Genomic DNA, 22,703 nt, shown 5'->3' with positions numbered 1-22,703 from the left:
CTTTGCAAGTTGCATGAAAATGAAAATATAATCTTTTTTCCCCTTTTTATACCCAATGGAAGCATAGTAGACAACCTGTATCATAACCTGCCTTTTTCACTCCCCATTCCATGTGAGCATGTCAAGAGCTTCCTCATTCTTCGTGCCTGGGAGGTATACCATTGTATGGTTGTACCAGAGTTTTTTTAGTCTGGTCCCTGTAGCTGGACTCTTGCCACTGTAAGCAGTGTTGCGTTGAATGACCTTATAATGTGTCATTTCATACACATGAGTATATCTTTGTAGATAACTTCCTAGAAGTGAAATTTCTGGGTATAAGGTTGGGAATTTTTGTAATTTGGATAAACATTGCTAAGTCACTTTCTATGGAAGTTTACACTCCCACCAGCAACTTATAAGAGTGTTAATTTCCCCATATCCACGCCAACGGAGTGTTATTATCAAATCTTTGATCTTTGCCCATCTGACAGTTGGAAGAAAAACTACATCTCGGTGGAATTTTCTAAATGTGAAATTTGATAAGTTTTGACTTATGTATGCAAACCATCACCACAATCAAGATAGTGAACATATACCATCATCCCCAAAAGTTTCCTCCAGCCCCTTTGTAATCTGTCCCTCCCACCCCCTCACCATGCCCGACAACCATGGATTTGCTTTCTGTCACTGTCTATTCGTTTGCATTTTCTGGAGTCAGATGGACCCATACAGGATGTACTCTTTTTTTGGTCTGGCTTCTTTCACTCAGTGCAATTATTTTGAGATTCATCCACGTTGTACGTGTTGGTAGTCCATTTCTTTTTTGCTGAGTAGTATTCCATCCTATGGATAATTTGTTTATCCAGATGCCTGTTGAAGGTCATTTGGGTTGTTTCTGATTTTTGGCTATTACGCATATGGCTGGTCTGAACATTTCTGTACAAGTCATTGTATGCGCATGTGGGTTTTCTTCTCTTGGGTGAATACTGAGGAGTGGAATATTTTGCTCATACGGTAGGTGTGTCTGAGTCAGGAGGTTGGTTTGACTGGCTTTTTAAGGAACCTCAAAACTGTTTAACAAAGTGGTTGTGCCGTGCTGTATTCCCACCAGCCGTATATGAGAGTTCCAGTTCCACCACGTCCTCGTCAACACTTGGAGTGATCAATCTTTTGAATTTCAGCCATTTTAATGCATATGCAGTGGTACCTCGTTGTAGTTTTAATTCGCATTTTCCTAATGAATGATGTTGTCTTTCTTTCTGTGTGCTTTATTGCCATCTGCATATCTTTTTTGGTGAAGTGTCTGATCAACTCTTGCCCTTTTTTTTTTTCACCTTGGGTTTTTTTTTTTTTATTATTCAGTTCTGAGAGTTCTTTGTACATTCTGGATACAAGTCCTTTATCAGTTATATGCTTTGCAAATATTCTCTCCCAGTCTGTGGCTTATCTTTTCATTCTTTTAACAGTGTCTTTTGTAGAATAAAAAATTTAATTTTGAGCCAGCTCTGATGGCCTAGTGATCGAAGCTTGGCACGCTTTGCTTCGGCAGCCTGGGTTTGGTTCATACGCAGCCTGGGTGCAGAACCACACTGCTCGTCTTTCAGAAGCTGTGCTGTGGTGGTGGCTCACATATGAGAACTAGAAGGACCTACACCTAGAGTACACAATGAGATACTGATGCTTTGAGGTGAAAAAAAAAAGAGGAAGGTTGGCAACAGATGTTAGCTTAGGGCGACTCTTTCCCAGCAAAAAAAAAAAATTTTAGTTTTGATGAACTCCATTTTATCAAATTTTTTTTTTTTTTATAGATCATGCTTCTGGTATTGTATCTAAGAAATCTTTGCCTAAACTGAAGTCACAATTCTTATTTTGTGTATCCTTCCAGAAATAACTTTTATGGAAGTAGCATGAAAATGAATATATAATCTTTTTTTACTTTTCTACCGTTTTTATTTTTAGAAGTATTAAAGTTTTAGGTTTTCGATTTAGGTCTGTGACTCATACGGAGTTAATACGTGTATATAGTACAAAGTATGAATCAAGTTTATTTACTTATCTATTTACTTGCATATTGCTATTTAACTGCTCCAGGACCATTTGTTGAAAAGGTTGTTGTTTTCTGCACCAAGTTGCCTTTCTACCAATGTGAAAAAAAAGGGTTTTCCATATATTTGTAGGCCTATTTCTGGGCTTTCTGTTCTGTTCCTTTGATCTGTGTTGACACCTACACCATAGTTTCTTCGTTACTGAGCCTTATAATAAATCTTGAAACCAGGTAGTGTTAGCCCTCCAGCTTTGTTCTCCTTTTTTCACAATTGCCTTGATTATTTTAGATCCTTTGTATTTTCGTATGAATTTTGGAATCAGCTTGGCAATTTCTTCAAAAACCCTGCTTTTAAGGTTTTGATTGAGATTGTGATGAATACAGATAAATTTGAAGAGAATTGTCATCCTGGTAATATTGAGTATTCTGACTCATGAATGAGGCACGTCCCTCCATTTATTTACCTCTCTTAAAAATTCTCTCAGCAATGTTTTATGATTTTTAGTGTGCAGGTATTGTATATATTATTCTGATTTATCCTGAAATATTTTACGCTTTTTGATGCTATTCTAAGTGGTATTTTAAAATTTCAATCTGCTAGTATTTAGAAATATAATTGATGTTTGTGTATTGTTCTTTTATCCTGTTTTGTAGATTTTATCAGATTTTGTACATAAATGATTGTGTCATCTGAGAATAAAGATAGTTTTACTTCTTTCTTTACAATCTTGGATGCCTTTTATTTATTTTTTTGACTTGATTTACTGGCTGGAACCTCTAGTACAGTGTAGACTGGGAGGGTGGTGAGAACAGACACCTTTGTCTTGTTCTTGATCTCGGATGGGATAATATGGAGAATTACATTGATTGGTTTTCAAATGTTAAACCAATTCTTTCAGTTTTTACTGTATGTATTTTGGAGTTCTGTTCTTAGGTACATAAACATTTAAGATTGTTGTCTCTGCTTGATGAACTCATTTCTGTGTCATTGTGAAATTACTTTTCTTGATCTCAGGTAATATTCTTTGTTCTGGCTGCTTTTAAGATTTTCCGTGCATTTATAAGTTTTCATCAAATTTGGAACATTTGTAGCCACTATTTCTTCAAATATTTCTTCTTTCGGCCTCTCTTCCCCATTTCTCCTTTAGGGACCCCAATCACACGTGTATTAGTCAGCTTGAAGTTGTCCCACATCTCACATGCTCTTTTCTTTTGTAATTCTTTTTTTCCCTCTGCTTTTCATATTGGATGTTTTCTATTGTTATTTCTTCAAGTTCATGAATCTTTTTTCTGCAGTATCTAATTTGCAACCAATCCATCCAGTGTATTTTATATCTCTAGAAGAGGAATTGGGTCTTTTTACATCTTCTGTGCCTCCACTTAACTTTTTGAACACGTGGAATACAGTTATAATAATTGTTTTAAAGCGTTTGTCCTCTCATTCTAACATCTGTGTCTGCTTTAGCTCAGTTTTGATTAATTGACAATTTTCCTCATTTTGGGTTGTATTTTCCTGCTTTTTTTTTGCATGCCTCGTAATCTTTGACAGATACCAGATATTGTAAATTTTATCTTACTGGGTGTTAAATATTTTTGTTTTCCTATAAAGAGTCTTGAGCTTTCTCTGGGACATAGGGGATTTACTTGGAAAGTTTGATCTTGCTTTTAAGATTAGTTAGATGAGACTTGAGCCTGCGACTAATTATTTCTTGCTATTGAGGCAAAATCCTTCTGAGTTCTCTACCCAATGCCCTGTTCCTTTTTTTTTTTCCTTGAGGAAGATTCGCCCTGAACTAACATCTGTGCCCATCTTCCTCTATTTTGCATGTGGGTCACCACCACACTGTGGCTTGATGAGTGGCATAGGTCTGCACCCAGGATCTGAACCCACGAACCCGGGCTGCCCAAGTGTAGCACGCCAGACTTAACCACTACGTCATGGGGCTGCCTCCTGCCCTGTGACTTTTGAGGTTCTCCAGCCTGGCTGGTGGGGACAGTGCTGGCCCTGTGTGTGTTGGGCACTGTTCCCCCTCATCCTTCTTCTGGATCTTTCCCTGGCCCTGGGGAAGGAACTGCATGTGCTGATTATGTTCTGCAGAATTCCAGCGGGACCCCCTGTGGATCCCCAGCGTTCCCTCTCTCTTCAGCTCTCTCCTCTTGGCATTCTGTCAGGCAAACTCTGGCTGTCCTGGTCTCCCTGGACTTCAGCTCCATCTCCTCAGGTCAGGAAACCCACCAGGCTCTGTGGGCCCCCTGCCTGCCGTGCAGCCTGGGGCATGCTGGGGCTCACCTTCTCATTGTTTCCGTCTCTTGGTGACCACTGTCCCTTTGTCACCTGATGTTCGATGTCTTGAAAACCATTGTTTCAGATGTTTTGTCTGGTTACTTGGTGATTTCGGGTGGGAACCTAACTCTAGTCCATGTTGTTCCATCCTGGCTGGAAGCGGAGAGCTTAATTGGTATTTTTCTCCTTAGAAGGACCTTTCCCACGTAAGACGGTGTAGAGAATTCCACAGTACAGACAGTCCTTACCCTGAATGTATTCATGACCTGACAGGAGAGTCTGGCTGGTCCAGAGGGTGGCTGGGGCAGGGCCTGGTGCTCAGAGGGGCGGGGACACCTCACTGGTCGCCCTGGCCGGCCCCGCCCCTTGGGAGCGAGCCTCCGAGAACATTTGTGTGGGCTGGAGGCTGTGTTTTACTCCCAGCACCACACACAGTCTCAGTGGCTTGTCCAAGGGCTGTGTGCACAGCCGAGCGTGGGAGCCGCGTCAGGGCAGGAAACCCCAGAGTGCTCGGGCTTGCCAGCGAGGCGCCCGTTCAAGATGTTGTCATGGGGAGAGAGGGGAGAACGGAAGTGGGAAGGGCCTGGTGTGAATCACGCTGGCTGGGAGGCCTGGCTCCCGCCCCGGCCGGCCGGGCCTCCGGGCCTCTGGGTCTGGCTGCAGGGCTGGCCTTTGTCCCGCCCTCCTGTGGTGGAGTGCTGGCTCCTGGGCACAGATGTGGGGCCGGGGCCCCTGGCCTGCCTGTGCGCTCAGGAGGTGGGGAGCCGGGGCTCGGCCGAGACCCACCCCTGGGCCCCCTTGGACGCCTGAACTCCGCTGCGGCTGTGGAAAATATCCGCTGGGTCTGCAGCCTTGGGAAGGGCGGCTGAAGAGGCCGTAAATCATCCACCTCGGCACTTCTTGGCCTCGAGAGAGGTCTGTGGTCAGGCCCTGGGCAGCCCACCGTCCCAAGACCAGGCTGGCCATGGCCACTCTGTGGGGCCAGAAACCCAGATGGAGGGGCAGAGCCAGGGGGCGGCCTCAGAGCCCTGCCACTCCTCTCGTCATGCTAAAGGGGATGCTGAGGCCAGGCAGGGGCTTTTCCAGGGACACGCAGCCTGATCCAAGGCTGGGGTACCCCTGGCCTTCCCTCCTCCGCTGGAGGAAGTGGGGAGACAGGGGCACAGCGCCTTGGGCAGGGCCCTGTCCGCGCCCGAGCGCTGTGGTTCTCCCTGTCTCCGGCCCCTCTGCAGGTTTGCCTCTTGGCTCATGGAGGAGCCATCGGCTCTGTGAGGCCACATGCCAGCAAGTGCCTCGGCAGAACTGGAAGGCCAGCCTGTGCACTCTCGGGTGAGAGACCCAGATGGAGCCCTTGGAGTGATGAGGGGATGCAGCCCTTGGGGCTGCTCCTCACGGTCTTAGAGGTCGTCCTGGGCAATGTCAGGTGAGCTTCCAAAGGGCAGGCTGAGACATGCTGTGTGACATTGGGCTAGGCCCTTGCCTCTCTGGGCCTGAGTTTCTGCATCTATCAAGTGAAGGGATGTGCTGGATTGTCCCAGGGCCCGTACCAACTCTAGAAACTCTCAGAGGCTCCCTTTGACCTGGGATTTGGGCCCTCCTGGGGATGCCAGGCTGGGGGGTGGCCCTGGAGGGACTGTGGGAGGGTCTGGGGCCTCCCAGAGAGCATCACTGTGTCCCTGAGAGGATGCCTGGCAGTCAGCACCTTCCCAGGCTTGGAGAGGCTGGACTTCCCAGGGCCAGGAGGTGGAGTGGGAGCTCCTCCCAGGGCCTGGAGTGACCTCTGAGGTTGTGTTAGGAGATTTTGGGGACTTTCCCCTTTGGCACCTGTGTGGGGAGGCCTGTCCTGAGGTTGTTCTGGGGAGGTGACCACATTTTAATCATCACCCGAGCTCTGTGCTGACTTGTCCCTGTGAGCCTCTAATAGCACCTGCCTGCCTCCCGCTGGCCGGGCCAGGGACGACCCCCACCCCCACCCCCACCCCCGGCCTCCGTCAGCGCTTGGACCACAGAGTCAATCTTTCCTTCTCGGCGGTTCGTCAGACCTCCCCCTTGTCTCTTTCTGCTCTGTTCTCATGCCCTGAAGTTCTGTGTTTACCTCCTTGCAAAAATCAAAACAAAATCGCCATAATATTTCCAGGTCCTTCTGGAATCCCGCCCTGTCGTTCCTCTTCATTAGGCATACTTTTCTCTAAACCCTGTCCTGGGAAGTTCTGACCCGGAATGCCCTGTTGTGCAATCCCGAAGGGCGCTCTGGAGTCTGTTGAGCCGGGCCTTGTCCCGGCCGGGGAGAGCGGGCCGGGGGAGGCGGGACGGTCTAGACAGGCCGCGAGTCGGCTTGGTTGCCGCCAATGCTGTTGCCAGACATTTCCTCCCATCAGATTGCTGGTTTGGATCTTGGTACAATTTCATTGGTTTTCAAAATAAAGAAGAATGGGTGTCCGGAGAAAGGTAGGTCACTGAGGAGAAAGCTCACCTTGTGGAGCTGACTTCAGCAGCCTCTTCCAGGCTAGAGTCTGGGCGAGATGGCAAGCTTGGGGAAATGACCCCGGGAGGGACAGTGTTGGCTGGGCTGGGCTGGTGAGTGGAGGAAAGAACCAGAGAGGCAGCCTGGGGCTTGTGGGGATCCTGGAGCCAGGGTGGTGGATGTCTTTATCGTGGAGCACTTTATCCCCTGGCCACACGGTCCCAGCCCGCGGCCAGCTGCTCCCCTCCCCTCCCCTCCCCTCCCCTCCTCAGTTTGTCGCTAGCTGGGGCGAGAGGGAGTCGCAGCTGGAACCCAGTGAGGAGGGGTGTGGAGGGTGGGGCAGAGGGGCGCACAGGGGTGCAGGAGCACCTGCTCCCAGCCCAGGAGCCACCTCGTCTGTCTGCCTCCAGCCCCTGGCCCACTGTTTCCTCTGCCCCTCCACCTTCCTGCTGGTGCTCATTTCCTCCACTCCCTTCTCACCGACAAAACCAGCGTGGGCTGGGCCGACCTGGTTTTCAGCCCCACATCGGCCTGTGACATGGCACCCCCTCCCTGGGGTTGTGTCCGCACCTTGTAGAGGACTGACCCACCCCACATGCGCCAGCGCTCGTGTGGCCGTCAGCCTCCCTTCTGACCTCTGATGCTTGTGCTAAACTGGCCACGTGGCATTTTGGGTGGTGCCACTGCTTGAGGGGTCTCTGGAGGGTTAAGGACAGTGTGTAACACATTCAGCCCAACGCCTGCCCTGTGTGGGCGTCCCCCCTCCTCCAGCCCCATCAGAGGTGACAGGTATATGTAGGCAGGGGGTGGAAGGGAAGGGAGCACCTGGCCCTTGCTGGTGCACGCATCCATCATGGAGATGTCTGTGCGTTATGATGGCCTGGGTCTCCGCCACTGGACACTAGTACCAGAAAGCTGTCACGTTAATCCTAGGGCCCCTCCCTAGAGCCCTGGTTCCCTGCCCGCCAGGTCTGGGCAGGGGTCCCCATCACTGACCAGGCCAGTGCTCCCTCTAGTCCTAGGGTTCAAGTTAACTCTGCTGTTTTTCCTAGAACTTTGGGCTTTTGCGGACCCAAATGCCTGCCTCTTTGTCCTTGGAGTGCAGGAGGGGTCCTTAGAGAAAGTGCCGGCCCTCTGGCCATTTCTGAGGTCTTCACTGTCACCTCCATTGGTCCAGCATCCGTCACCCATCTTGCTGGCGCACCTCACCCCCGGAGTATCCCATCCCCGAGGGCGCTCTGCAGTGTGGGAGGAGGAGGAACTCGCCCAGGGCTGCACAGTGAAGGGCCCTCGAGGCGGGCCGGTGGGTCAGCTGCCTGCTTTCCAGGGATGCCGGGCCTGCCCTCGTTGAGGCTCTGGGGTGTCCCGGTGCAGAGGACAGCCTTCCTGGTGTGTGGCTTCAGGCAGATGCTGGGGTGGGGCTCAGCTGAAGGAGTGATTGCTGGGGGCACCCCCGCTGGGTCTGGACCGTGGCATCCTCCCTCAGCCAGAGAGCACGGCCTCCAGAAAAGGTTTGTTTCCCTTCTCATGAAGGGGCAAAGTAGCAAATTAGGCAAAATAGCAGATTAAGTCAGGCCTCGGTGCCGTGTCTGCAGCACAGCTGGTGGCTGAGATTCAAGTGATCAGAGGTGTGCACAGTGGCACCCACGGAGCTGTGTCGTCTCGTGCCATGAGCGGCTGCAGGCACAAGGAGGCAGTTGTCACGGGCACCCAGGTGCCCTTCTGAGAGTGGGTAGCCCACGCTGGTGGCAGTCATGGCCTCTAAGGAGGGGTTTCCAGGTTAGGGAGCTCAACGGGGGGCGGGGTCCCTGCCCTGGGAGGCAGAGGGTACAAGGCTGGCTGGAACAAGGTGTACAGAGTGCGCCTGCGACTTGGCCTGCTTTCTCGTGGAGTTAGCTCAGCAGCTGGCTGCGGGGCGGATCTGTTGGCGGGCTCATTTTAGAGATGGAAAAACAGAGGTGCCGTGTTTGTAAGGAGCGTGCTGGAGGCCTCAGCTGCGAGGACGTCTGCTGGGATTTGAACCCAGGCCTGCTGGTGTCAGGGGCTTTGCTCCTTCCCCACATGGTCTCCAGCTCAGTGACCGAGATGGAAACACAGAAGGGAGTAGGAGAAGAATCCTGTGAGGATCTCAGGACAATAGCCATCGTCTGTGACTGACTCAGCCACCATCTTCCTACCTCTCTGCCCCCCCTCTTTTTTTCTTCTCTCTCTGCACCATCCATCCACCCCTCTAGCCATCCAGTGACCATTTATTGAGCACCACTGGGAGCCAGCATGCTGGCCTTTGGGGACACAACACTGAATAAGACCTGGTTCTTGCCTCACAGAGCCCCCCAGTGTGGGGGCCGGGGCCGGGGAAGGTGGGCAAATCAATGGACCCTCAGGATGCCAAGGGGCAGGGGCTGTGCTGGAGGTGGCACAGGCAGTGGGGGCGGCCTCACCCTTAGATGGACACAGAGGCTCCCCTGTGAGAGGGCTGTCGGGCCTATGGCTTGTCCAGACTCAGCACCAAACCCAGGCCTCCTGGCCCCCGTCTTTGCCCTGTCCTTCCAGAAAAGGGGAAGGCCCTCTGAGAAGCAGCCCAGCTCCCCTTTGGCTGTGGTTCCTCCATCTGGAGAACGATGGGGTGGGGCTAAAGAGACACCCCAAGGGTCCTTGACTGAGTGTTGTGAGGCTGGAGGGATCTGAGGAGGAGACGTCCTTGGCTGGGAACTGGATAGGCTTTGAGGCCAAGGTTAGGGTTTCACTGGATGGAGAGAGAGGCAGGAGTTTCCAGATAGGGGTCCACAGGGCAAGGCCCTGGAAGGTTCTGAAGCCTGGCAGAGAAGCCTCAGGGTCTCGCCCGGCCCTGTTCTTTGACCTTATTACCACTGTGCCCTGGTGTGAACCTGTTGCTCCAGCTGGACTGGTCTTGGGTTCCATGAGTGTCCACCCACCAGAGGCCCCCTTCCCTTGGGCCTCCCCATACCCCAGGACAGACTCCTGACTGTTGTCACACTTTTGATAGACTAACTGGGTCTCAGGTCTCTGTCCCCTTCACCTGGTGGAGCCTTGGCACCCACTGGCCATCATCACCGTTTGCTGAAGTAGGGAGAGGGGACAGGTTGGGTTGAGGGGACTTGAAGGCCTGGGAGGACCCGCTGCAACTGAGCTTCTGGTCCAGGGTCTGAGGGAAGGGAGAGGACCTGTCTCTTGGTGAGAATCTAGTTTGTGAAGGTTGTGGGCGGCTTGTCCTGAGCAGGGAGCCCGGTGACAGCAAGGCCGGGCATCCAGTGGGTGTTCAGGGGTCTTGCTGCTGTCTGGCCCCTGGGGAGAGCTCTCCAGGAAGGATCAGGGAGGGGCCGGCTGGGAGACCTGGTGCTGCAGAGCCCTGCAGACAGGGGACCGCCTTCTAATTACAGCCTCTGGCAGAATGACAAGGAGCCACACTCTGTCAGCCGGCCTGTGCCATCTTGTCCCCTGGAGGAAGTTCTGATGCCCTCTCGGGACCGCCTTTGCTAAAGGCGCGGAGCATGGATTTGGCGTGTCAGTAATGTGTTTGTGGGGTGGGGCTGTGAGAGGCAAGTCGGGGCCAAAACTCAAAATCATTTGTAAAGGATTTGGTGGCAGGTTCTGTTGTAGGAGTGGGTTTTGTCAACAAGAGGGCCTGTTAGGTTTTCCCAGGCTAGCTGGCTGGCCAGGGCTCTGCAAAGCCGGTCCCTCTGTCCAGGGACATAATCCCATAGCCCTGTTAGGACATTGCGCTCTAAGAACTTTCCTACTGGGTCCCAAGAAGAGCCATTCTGGTGGTGCTGACCCTCAGGGTTGCCCAGATGTCCGTATGCACCCAGCACAGAGGAGGTGCCCACGTGTCGGGGTCAGCCAGGCTTGGGCTGTGGGGGACCCTTCCACAGTGCTACCTGAGGCTGTGCTGGAGAGGGGGCATCGCAGGCCTGGGCGGCAGCCCAGTAACCCAGGACACACTGCCCAAGTTGTCAGGAGCAGGGTTCTCACCTCCAGAACACACTCTGACAAGATTGCCGGGTGGGTCCCAGGAATTTGCTAATAACACCAGATACCCTACAGGTGTTTATGTGGATGTAAATTTTTTTTTTTTTAAAGAATTGATGCTTCCAGGTTAGCCTTTTCATGATGTCACCCTCACTCATGTGTACCCCCATCCTGAGTGGGAGTGAGGGGCTGGGTCACAGCTGGGCAGCAGGTGGGCCTCAGCCTGAGGCCCACCTAGGGTGAGCACCTGCGGGCGCCGTGCATGGTGGGAAGGTTGCCGGAGTTTGCTTTCTGCTGCTCCCCTTTGCACAGGCGCTGCAGGCAGAAAGGGCCGGCGCCCAGCAGGCTTGGGACAAGCCACTTCCTCTGGCTTTCTGGGCGCTTCCATGCATGTTGTGCTCTTCTGAAGGCCTTGAGAAGTCCTGCACTGAAGAACCTTGTTTCACGCTGACCCAGCGTTTCGAAAACACACAGAGCCCGGAGCTGTTGTTTCCCTGTTTTTAGATGTCTCTCCAGTGACAGGCTTTTAAGTTAGCTCGGGTTTATTGCTTTGTCTCTCCTGAGGAAGTTAAGAGCTGTAACATTTATTCCTTTGTTCGTGCAGCAGACGGCCAGTGGAAGTAGCTGAGTGCTTCTGATTCTGCTCTCCGGGGTGCAGTAAGTACACTGAGGTTCCGGGCACGGTGCCCCCGCCTGCCCCAAGGCCCCAGTCCAGTGCCCTCCTTCCAGGGGTCTTACCTTGAACCTCCCTCCTGCCTTTGGCACCCACGTTCATCTCTGGCGGTCCCACCCTCTCTCCAGACATCCCTGCCTGGCACCACTGGCCCTCTCCCAGGTGCCCTCAGGGTGCAAGTCCCCTCCCCTACTGTTCACACCCTGAACCCAGTCCTGGACGCCCCTGGGAGAAGGTGGAGGGTGACCTCAGGCTGTGCCTTTTCTCCTGCACCTCTGGGGACCGAGCCCCCTTTTACTGCATGGCCTGTTGCTGACTTTGGTGGTGGCCTTTGTGTGAGGCATTGATGAGTCCTTCCTTGTGGCCTTTACGCTTTTCGTGAGGCCAGTCCCAGTGGCTGGGTTGAGGTTTGGGGGTGTGTTGGGAGTATGTCTACGCTGCCCTTAGAAAGCTTCAGGATTGCAGGTTTTGCGTCTTGTGCTAGGGTTTGGGGATCCAGTAGCGTGGGGTGCTCTTGGTGATGAAAGTGGAGTTCCCTCTAGTGGAAATAGAACACCGTGCACTACCCTATGCTTACATCCCTCCTAGTTTCTACCTGTCAAGTCTCCTCATGCTTGGAGAGCCAGGGGCAATGCTGCCGCTTCCAGGAAGCCTTCCCTGACACCCAGGCAGGCTCCTGCAGTACCCACCCTCCTCTGTATCTCTCTTTTGCGGGTAATCTGTGAGACCAGAACAGTGGGCTGTCCCGCCACGGAGCCGCTTGCTGCTGCCAGGGCCTGCACTCTGGGGTGGGCCAGCTCGGGGCTGCCCTCTTGCTGTCTGCAGGCTGTGTGGGCCCCTAGAAGACATGGCCCAGTGTGACCAAGGGTTGAGTGAGGGAGGGCGTTTGTGGGGGTGGGGGATGCTCTCAGTCATCACCCTGCAGCAGGTGGAGTGGCCCCTCACCCCTCCCTGTCCCATGTCATTCTTTCCCTCCTCCCTCCATGCAGGGAGGCAGGTCCTAAAGCATTTGCAGCTGATAACGCTCAGCCTTGGCCTGGCTGTGCCTCCCTTGGGGTCCGTGCTGGGAGGGTCAGTATTGAGCCTCGTCTTCCCCACAGATTGGGGGCTTCTTGAGGCAGGGGCAATAGCATCTCCTCTTCTGGATCTGTAACGGGTGGTGGGTCTTGGAGGCTGGGGACCCGACGGTGGGAGGTCGGCTGGGGTAGCCGGAAGCAGAGGGACAGAGAGAGAACAGGGATGATTAAAGCTCTCCTCCTGGCTCAGCTCAATGCCCGTGCAGCTCAGGCTTTGCTTCCTCCAGGAAGTCTTCCCTGCTTTCACTCCCCAAGTTCAATTTGGTGCCCACAGGCTTCCAGAGCACCTCATGATTCTCTCTACTGCTGCGTTTCCCCTTTGGCCTTGTTGTCTCTCTCCATGTGCCGTGAGCTCCTGGAGGGCCAGGTCCGTGTGGCTTGCCCCTTGTGTCCCGAGCAGTGTTTCCAGGTACACAGTAGGTGCTCAGTAAATGCGAAATGGATGAATGAGTGGTAGAGGGAGCCAAACCAGAGGAGCCAAATACGGCAGTAGGGCCAAGGCAGCCGTGGGAACCAGCGGTGGGGGAGAAGGCAGATGTTGCAAGAGTGAGGAACAGAGAGGTGCCAAGGGAGAGGGCCTTGGATGGCCTTGGGGCCTTGGTGGGGTGTGCGGGGCTGGCTGGGCAGTGGGCCTTAGTACCTGCCTGCCCATCAGCACAGGGAGGCGGTGCCTAACCTTTGCCCTCGCCCGTGCAGTTGGGGAAAGCTCAGAGCTGTCTCCCTCCAGTAGGGCCGATCTGTGGCCCAGGCTGTAGGGAAGCAGATTCTGCAGGACGAGACGGGGCCTCTGGGGCGGGCAGAGCTCTGGCCCCAGTAAAGTCAGGGCGGAGGTGGGAGGAAGGTCCTCAGGTGTCTTTGAGACGCTGACCCCTTTGTCTTTGAAGCCCGCTGCCTGGTTTCCTTTTGGCGTGTGCCAGCGTGGGCCCGAGGAGACACGGGGAGTGAGAGGGGAGATGTGGATGTGGGGAGAGTGTTCAGAATGTAAAAAGCAGCAGGAGAACACTCCTGGAATCCAGACAGCATTTGTCACAGCCATCACGCCTCTTTTCCAAACAAAAGTTCCTCTGTGGACGGGTCTCAGGCGTCCGGGACTCTCGCCCAGCTCCTCTCCCGCGTGGCCGCTGGGTGTTTCCTTACATCGTGCCACGGAGGGTTCAGAGGTTCACTGGGACGAGGCTGGCCTGGCATGAGCTCTTCCTTCTGTTCCTCAGCACGTCTGGAGCGGCTGACCCTTCCTGACCCCGTAGCCTTCAGTCCAGCTGTGGCGCCTCGGTCTGGACACATCAGTCTCTCCAGGAGACAGGGCGGGCAGTGCGTCACTTCCCAACCCCCGGGCAGTGTGAGGGGCGGCCAGCAGGTCCTCGCACGCCCCAGCCCACCTGACGGGGAGGCAGAGGGCCTCACGCCCTTGGCCTCTGACCCCAGCCCTCTCCCCTGGGGAGGAATGTGGTTCCTGGAGCGTCTCCCAGCCAATCTAGAGAGGATTCAGGGAGGAGCCCTAGGGTGGGAGGGCATGATGGAGGCTGCTTTCTGTAGAGAAGAGACCGTGGCCAGAAGGGACCATACCTCAGGAATGGGGGAGAAAGTTCCTTCCACTGTAGTGTGAAGTTCTCTGTTCCTCGTAAGTATGAGAAAGCCAGGGAGGTGGTGAGGACTGTGGAGGAGCATCTCTGTGCTCAGACTGGCCTGATGGGATCCTGGCTCTGCTCTTTAAGACGTTTGTGCCTCAGTTTCTGCACCTGTAAAATGGGGATGTTATAGTGCTTGCCTGCAGGGTGATTTTTATGAGTCACTTAGATAATGTGACATGACAGAGTTGGCATCTAAAAAACCAATGGCCATCATCGTTATATTCTATGGATAGATTCTAAAAAGTTCCAGTGAAATTGCTGGGCTGGTTCTGGAGGCTTTGCTCACGGGAATCGCTGTGTGGGGTCTGTTCCCAGGCTGCAGTGTCCCTGGGTGCGAGCGTTCATTTGTCCATGAGAAGGTGGTGGAGGTGGAGGAGGCCGGGTGGGACTCGGCCTTCGCACTCAGGCCAGGCCTCACCGTAGGAGTGGGGGCAGCTGGCTTGGAGCCTCTTCACCTGTCTAGCGGGTACAATCAGGGGGCTTTGCAAGAATGAGATGCAGAAATGGCTGAAAGGCCTGACAGACAGATGCAGGCTCTAATAAAGGGTTGCTCCACTTTTCCTTTCCTCTGTAGGGTGTGCTGGGCTTGCCCACCTGCCCAGAAGTGGCCCTGGGCTCTGGAGCTGCTTCCCTGCCGGGAGCCGGTGCCCTGGGCTCTGGAGCTGCTTCCTTGCCTGGAGCAGGTGCCCTGGGCTCTGGAGCTGCTTCCCCGCCTGGAGCTCATGCCCTAGGCTCTGGAGCTGCTTCCCTGCGGGGGAGCGGGCAGGCCCGGCTGCTTTGGAGCAGACTTCCTCCTGCAGCACTGCTTGGGGCCCCTGAGGAGGTCGCCGGGCACGGTGGGCTCAGAGCTCTTCCAAGGTAGAGCAGAGTGTGGGGCCAGGGCCTCGGTGCACCCAGCAGGCGTGGGGTGCACAGGGGAGACTCTTGCCTGCGCCGCACCACCGTCTGGCGCCGGACGCCGAGCACGTTCAGCGGGGATGTTTTTATCCTCCATCGGCCTCTAAGGAGCCAGCCCCCCTCTCCCCGTCTGCTGCTGGTGAGAGGGTCAAACAATTATGGGTCTCCTCATTTCCAAACCAACTGGGAAATTAAGTCGCATCTCCATCAGAGCACTATTAGTAATTTTCAAGAAAGAAGTAATTGAAAGAAACTTTTTAATACCCTCACCAAATTGGCATGGGGCATGGGAACCACACGGGCTTCTCCCCACCTCCCCCACGGCCCCTCCGCCCCTCCCGCTACCGTCTTCTCTCCAGCAGACCCCACCTGGCCCGGCTGCCTGGCCTGGGTCACTGGGTCCCGCTCGGGCTCCACCGCCGGCTCCTGCTCGCGAGCTGCCTGACCCTCCAGTGCTGCTCCACTCGGTACCTCTTGTTCTTCACCTGGAAACAGAGGTGGTCCAGTTCCCCTTCACCTGGCTGTCGGGAGGTGTGAGGGAGGTGACACCCAGGAACTGCTGGGCCCTGTGTCAGGCGTGTCAAAGGGCTCAATGACTGGTGGCCGCGCTTCTCCTGGTGATGCTGGCACCACCGTCAACCGTCACTGCCACTACCTCCGTCATGCTGCTGGGTGCTGCTCAGGGCTCAGTCCATGCCCATTGTGGCACTCCTGGGACCCAGATCCACCAGGCACTTCTCTAAACTCCTTTTACTCCTGTCTCAACCACGTATTTGGCGTTTCTTTATGAAAAGCTGTGGCGTCACTTGTGGTGGGATAATATTACTAATGCTCAGGCCTTCACTGAGCGTCGGCTCTGTGCTCAGCCCTCCCATGCATCATTCTACCAGCGCCACACAGCTGCCTATCCCCACTTACAAGGAAGACCCTGCAGCTCCAAGAGGCGAAGGGACTGGCAGAGCCAGGGCTCTGGGCAGGCCCACTGAGCATGGCTCCAGGGACCACTGTGGGGCTCCGGGTGCTGACGTTGGGCCTGTTTAACTGCACGTGACATGATGGGCTTTCCGGCTGCTGGAGGGTGGAGCCCACAGAACCCGCTGCTTCAGACGGGCTCCATCTACGCAGGGACTTGTGGGACGAGGAGGGAGTCTGCCCTCCGCTGCCTTTGGGGTCAGGCCAACCAGGTTGCTTAGCTGTGTGACACAAACTCTCTGTGTCCCTCTGCACCTGTTTCCTCACAAGGAATGGAGGTCTTGTTCCTGCCTCATGGGCTTGTCATGAAGATGAAATAACAGTAGCCGCTTGAATGATGCCTGGACCTCGAGAGCGTTCTGAGTGGCTAGGATCAGGAGAGCTGAGAGGAAAACCCAGGGCTCTGCCTCATCCCCGCAAGGGTGGGGTCCCCCGTCCCTGGGTCCCTGGGCGGATCTGCCAGCCCCTTCTCCGCCTGCCACCTGAGGCTAGATGAGCTCATTCCTTGCACCACGCCCCCAGAGCCCCTCCCCAGGCCTGGGGCAGTGCTGCCGGGACCTTGGGGCCTAGGTCTGCCTGCCCACAGCAGCTTCCCACATGCCTGTGGGGCCCAGCGGGGTGCATCCTCCCTATGTCCCTGTGGCTGTGTCCCCGTCCCGCCCTCCCCCCCACCACACATTAGGACAGGCTTGTCTCTGGGGTGGGGGGGTCTCAGGAGAAGTTAGCCAGGAACATTCGACAGATGGGTAATGTACTTGGGGGAGCTACGCGGGGGTCCCCATTCTTTTTGCTATTCATTCATTCGGTCAGAAAATTGGAAGGCTTCTCCGAGGCTGGTGGGCCTTATTCCTGTAGCTTCTCAGTGATGAGGAGACATACGAGGGTTCCTCATTGGGAAATGACCCAATAGCACAGCAATTTGTGACAGGAAGTAGCTCTCCCCTCCCGTGGAGGCCACCTCCTGCCCCCAGGGTCCACTCTGACTTCGGAGCCCCCCTCAGCACCGCAGCTTGGTGTCTGGCGCTGGCGCCCACAGCCAGTGTTGGTTGAATGAATGGGCGCATCCATAGATGGAGGAATGGAGGGAAATCAGGAGCGGCTCCTGGGCCTGGGGCATGCGCTCAGCCCTGGGGGCTTCTGCAGCCACGGGGGCAAGAGCCAGCAGACCCTCGCTCGACAGCGAGCCCAAGGCCAGTGCTGGGCAGCCAGCACTGCCTGAGTCCAGTGGGTTCTCTCTGCTGCAGAGTGGAAGGTTCCAGGGCTCCCGATTCTGGGGCCTAGTGGCACCCCTATAAACTCAGGGTCATGTGCATTTAGCCCGTTCTCTGGGAAGTTGTCTGAAGGAAGCCCTGCTCCTGACCCTGGAGACCTGGCCCCGCCCTCCCAGTGCTGGGGGATCGTCCCTGCCTGTCTGGGGACAGTTCAACACCAGGTTTGGCTGCTGCCGAGGCAGATGTAAACCACGTGGATGCTGAGATCTTGTGCTCGCCTCCCGGGAAATTATTGCCCTGAGTTATAGAAGGAACTCAGAGACTTGGCCCTGTGATGCTCCTGTGTACGGGTGCACGCGAGCATGTGCGTGTGTGTGCTGCTAGGTGAGCGTGTGTCTGTTTGGTGTGCATGTTATGTGTCACTGTATTTGTGAATGTAGGAGTGTGTCTGTGTTATTGTGTGTGTGTGCATGCATTTGTTTGTGAGTGCATTTCTGATTATGCACGGGTTTTGAGTGTGCGGCCCTACCTGTTCTGGAGTGTATGTCTGATTGTGCACGGGATTTGAGTGCCCGGCCTTGCCTGTTTGGGAGTGTATGTCTGATTGTGCACGGGATTTGAGTGCCCGGCCTTGCCTGTTTGGGAGTGTATGTCTGATCGTGCACGGGTTTTGAGTGTGTGGGTCTTCCTGTTTGGGAGTGTATATCTGATTGTGCACGGGTTTTGAGTGTGCGGCCCTGCCTGTTTGGGGGTGTATGTCTGATTGTGCACGGGTTTTGAGTGTGTGAGTCTTCCTGTTTGGGAATGTATGTCTGATTGTGCACAGGTTTTGAGTGTGTGGATCTTCCTGTTTGGGAGTGTGTGTCTGACTGAGCATGGGTTTTGAGTATGTGAGAATGTGTGGAGGTTTGAGTGCACAAACACAGTGTGTGTGTGTGTGCACGTTCACACACACAGCTTCTGTAAGTCCACATGGCTGACCAGTGGGTGCCTATGCCTCCTGTCCATTCCCTTTGGCCCTGCAGAGGGAGGGGGCTGCCTGGAGCATGCTGGTTTGAAACCAGCTTGGCCAGGGCTCCTGCTGGGTCTTAGAGACCTGGGAGGGTGGGGTGCTCAGGACTTGGCTGGAAGCCCTGAGAGCCTGGCCTTTGATATTTGATCTGTGGCCCATGATGGCGCTTTGTTGGTGGGAGGGAGCATCGAGGGTGTCTGTGAATCGTTGGGACCCTGAACGCATGGTTGGGCAGGCCCCTTTCTTCCCCTGGTCGGGAGGCTCTACCACACAAAGTGGAGGTGAAAACATCTCACCATGCCTTTCCAACTCAAGCAGGCTCCGTTCCCCAGGCTGCAGCCCCTGATGGTCCGACTTGAGGTACCACTCATGCTGTATTCTGGTTGGTGCCAAATTCGCATAGAGTACACTCTTTGGTACCTGCTGGAATTGTGCAACTTGGTGGCCCCATCTGAAGCTTCCTGACTCTCCACTTCAATGTTCCCAGCCCCCTGGACCAAACACTCACGTCCTCTGTGCTTGCTAATACTGGCTTACTATTGGCCTGTCCGCCTGCCGCTCACACCCTCCTCCTCTCCAGGCCCTTGACTGGCCAGCTTCTCCTGCTGGAATGCCTCCCCTGCCCTGTCACCTTCCATTCCATGATCCACCTCTGGGCCCCCTGGGCACGGCTCCAGTGTTGGTGACCGTTTACCTGTCTGTCTTTCCAGCTGGACCAGGGGCGCACTGAGGGTGGGGAACAGCCCTTCTCTGGGTCCTGGCTTGTGCCCGGTACAGACATGAAGGCCTCCAGGAGTGTTGGTGAGTGACAGAGTGGCACTGGGGAGGGCTCCGCATTTGGAACATCAGTGCTGGAGGATGGCCACGTGCTCTCCGCTTCCTGATGGGCAGGCGATCTGAGACAGGAATGATACGTGGAGGGGCCTGGGTGCGAAGTCTGGCCTGCCCCTCTCCTGCTCTGTGGTCTTGGGCAAGCTGGGATCCTGTTTCCTCGGCTTGAAAACGGGGCTAGGGGCTAGGAGTGTTGTGTGTTGTGTGGCTCAGGAAGGGTCACCAATGGGCCGCGCTCAGCAGTGTGCCGGGTGCACGGTCGGCGTTCTCTAATAATAATAATAATCGCAGTAGCAATAATCAGGGCTCAGCCATCGGTGCTGACTCCACCTGCCTGACAGGCTGCTGGGACTAGATGGAAAGAGGCCTCCTAGTAAGCCCACCATCCTTTCCACACCCCTTACACTCCCACCTGCTGAGTCTGAGTTAATCTTTGGAGCCCAGACCCTGGTTTGTCATCCTTCTCTGCCCTGCGTGCCCAGGCCCCGAGCCCACCAGGAGTCCTCGTGCTGCCTGGCCACATATGGCTCCATGGCAGCGAATCAGAGAGAGTCTTTTGGAAAGCACGCCCGAGTGAACACACAGGGCAGCCGTCCAGTCCTGACATGGGGGGCTGCTGCTGGGCTCTGCGTGAGTCCTGCTCCTCAAGGTCGTCAGCCTCTCCATGTGCGCTCGTGCGAGGAGGTGGGCTGGACCGCAGGGTGGTGGCTGGCAGCCTCGGGCCAGCACTCAGGCGGGTGCCTGGTCCTCCACTGCCCTTCCCTGCATCCGTGGGCCAATCCGCGAAGGTTTGGGGGTGCCTCCTGTGTTCCGTGTCTGCTGGACTCAGGCGATAGAACCACACGGTGGGACAGCGCTGGACTTGGGGCCGACTCTTGCTTTGCCTGTCACCAGCTCTGTGACCTTGGGCAAATGGCTCCATATTTCTGAGCCTGAGCTTCCAGGTTTGTAAAATGACCAGGTGAGCCTGGCTGGTTTCCAAGGGCCCTTCCTTCCAGCCTAGCGTCCTGTGAGTCTAAGGGGTAAATCGGGGGCCTGTCCCTTTCTCAGAGACATTTGCGTTCTCCTTGAGAAGACAGGACATGTGCTGCCAGAAGCACAGGCCCTGGAAGAGTGGGTTGGGTGAGTGTAGCTCAGACTGCTGCCCTAGTTGGGGGCCATGAGTCCTTGGGCAGGTGCCCGGGCCGTCTTGGGGGACCTTCTGCCCGTCCCAACGGTAAGCTGCCTGATGCAGGCCTTCTGTGCATTCAGCTGCTCCGCCAGGCGCTGAGTCTTCTTCCTTCCAGAAGGCTGCTGGGCTTGCCGGCCAGGCATCCTCAAAGTTACAGGGAGGGAGGAAGCTGGCGTAGGAGTGCGCCGTGTGGCTCTGCCCCCTCTGTCCCCATCACATCCCCGAGGAGGACCTCCACGTTGCTTGCAGCCTCCACTCTCATATTTTATGTCTCCAGTGCTTGGATTTCTGTACCTGTCTCCTGCCTGGTGTCCCTGCTGCCCGGCCACCCTCGTCTCTGCTCTTGTCTCCAGAGTGATCCGTGTCACATGTGGCCATGCCACGCCCTTGCTTACATGCTGTATGGCCCACATGCACAGATGGAGGGTGGGTCTGTCTCCCGTGCCAGGGCGGCTTGATTGGGAGAGACTGTCTGACGTCCTGCGTGAGAAGGACCCCAAGGGCCGCTGGGGAGAAGTGCTGTGATGATTAGCAGTGTCCGCCATAGATCAGGAGAGGTTTTGGCGCTCTTGGTCTCATGCAAACCTTGGTACAGGATAGTGTTCATGCCTCTGGTAACGCCCACGGCCTCCCTCCTCTGGGGAGCCTTCCCTTCCTCTCTCCACTCCTTCCCCAGCTCCCAGAGACTCAGGTCCTGTTCTACAATTCATTACTGTCGCCTTGTCCTTTACTTCCACGAAGCAAAGCCTTCTGAGAGTCCGGGCCACATTCACTTTGTCATCCACAGGGCCTGATCGGGCACTGAGCACCTAGCGTACATTCAGTAAATGACAGAGTGAATGTTTTACTGGAAACAGTTCATTCTGAGTCCCCAGGAACACCCATGTGGCCAGTTCCAGGCTGAGCCATAGGAAGGAGCCGTGTGGGGCCCATGAGGCCTGGCCTCAGGCTCCCAGGCTCCCAGCTCCAGGTACCCACCACCTGCCACATGGTGGGGAGGGGAGATCACTATCTGCTGCCATGGAAAATGGTGCAGAGTCTGTTTTTAATAATTATAAACAAACCATGCACAAAGTATTAATGTGGAAAGTTCAGGAAAGTATAAATGAAGATCGAAAAAGGCCATCAACAATGCCATTCATTATCCAGCAACAACTAGTGGCAACAGGGACATCTCCTTCCAGGACCCCTCCTCCAGGATGCCACCTTGGTTAAGACATCCGGCTGCATTTGCCACTGTGCATCCTGGATTTTTTCACTTGATATTTTAACAGAACCCCTTCCCATGTTATTAAATAAGTCTGTAAATGTTATTTTCAGTGATGAATGTTCCATCATTTGGACAAGCTGTGATTAGTTAACTATTCTTTTGGGCCATTTGGAGTTGTTCTCAGTATTTTGGAGTTCTGCACTTTTCTGTGACTTTTCTGTGGGGTCTCTCTGGGGGGTAGGGAAATGTAAGTGGAACAAATGGGTCAGAGTAGGAATGCTCTTCAGACCTGGAGAATGTTTTTATGCTACTTTTGGGGAAAAGGTGTGAGAGAGATGGTCTCAGAGTGTAGACCTGTGGAGTCAGTTACTGAGTTAGGACGTCAGCGTGCCTGACGGCAGGCGATGCTCTGAGACTCTGCTTTTCTGGAAAGGACAGGCACAGCCTGCAGCTTGAGTAGGGAGGGATCCAGCGTTCTGTGTGGCATCCTGTCACCTGTGGTGACAGCTTAGGCAGCCTGGGTGGATGCGGCATGTCAGATGGGAAAGCCCTCTGTGTGTCTCGCCAGGCTGCTCAGGGAGAGGCACTGACACATTCCTGTCCACTGCTCGTGGATGCCATGCCAGCCCCCCACGGCTGTCTGCCACCATACTCACCCCTGGCAGGATGCCCTCCATGCCAGGCGGGGTGTGGTTGGTGCCACAGAGAGCTGATAAACACCACTTGTCCACTGTGTGGCCTCCAGGAGCCCCTGGTGCGTGCGTCTGCCTTCAGGGGGCTCCCAGTTGGCATGCGGTGGGGGAAGTGGCCGCATTGACAGCACTGCCTGTGCAGGGGCCGTAAACACTGTGTTGCGGGTGGCACAGCTTCCGGGCGCAAAACAGAGCGTCCGCCTTTGTGAAGGAGGAGATGAGTTTTTACGGGGTGTCGGAGGCCCGTTAGGGGTGTGCTGGGGCTGGGCTCCTGACCAGGGGCGCTTCGCCCTCCTTCCTTCCTGGCCTCCTCCTTTCCCTGTGACCCTTCCTCCTATCTCCCACCACCGTTCGCTTACAAGCGTCCTAATTTTGAGGAGAGGCGGCAGCCTCGCCAGTACAATCTGATGATTTGAAGAGCATCATAAGCTCCTTTGACATCGGGCATGGGTGGAGGGCTCCCCTGCTGTCTGCCCAGATCCTAACCCTGGGCCAGCCTGTGCCAGGCCCTCAGATACATCTGAGAGAGAGGCGTGAAAGATGCATTGCTGAGAAATCCGGCAGCT

The 22,703-nt window shown here is 54.9% G+C and overlaps 1 protein-coding gene across 2 annotated transcripts in view; it reads left to right on the top strand.

Moving 5' to 3' along the window:
- GLI2 (GLI family zinc finger 2) overlaps positions 1-22,703 on the top strand; it is a 251,033-nt gene that overhangs the window by 17,843 nt on the left and 210,487 nt on the right. Inside the window, exon 2 of one of the 2 annotated variants that reach the window (XM_070241767.1) lies at positions 11,366-11,418. The exons of the other annotated variant lie outside the window; for it this stretch is intronic. The gene's annotated coding sequence lies outside the window, so the exon portion shown is untranslated. The remainder of the gene's footprint in view (positions 1-11,365; positions 11,419-22,703) is intronic. 2 annotated transcript variants of the gene reach the window in all.

Source organism: Equus caballus, chromosome 18 (assembly GCF_041296265.1).
Source record: "Equus caballus isolate H_3958 breed thoroughbred chromosome 18, TB-T2T, whole genome shotgun sequence".
In the NCBI taxonomy this organism is placed as follows: domain Eukaryota; kingdom Metazoa; phylum Chordata; class Mammalia; order Perissodactyla; family Equidae; genus Equus; species Equus caballus.
This window is presented reverse-complemented; position numbering and strand designations above follow the sequence as displayed.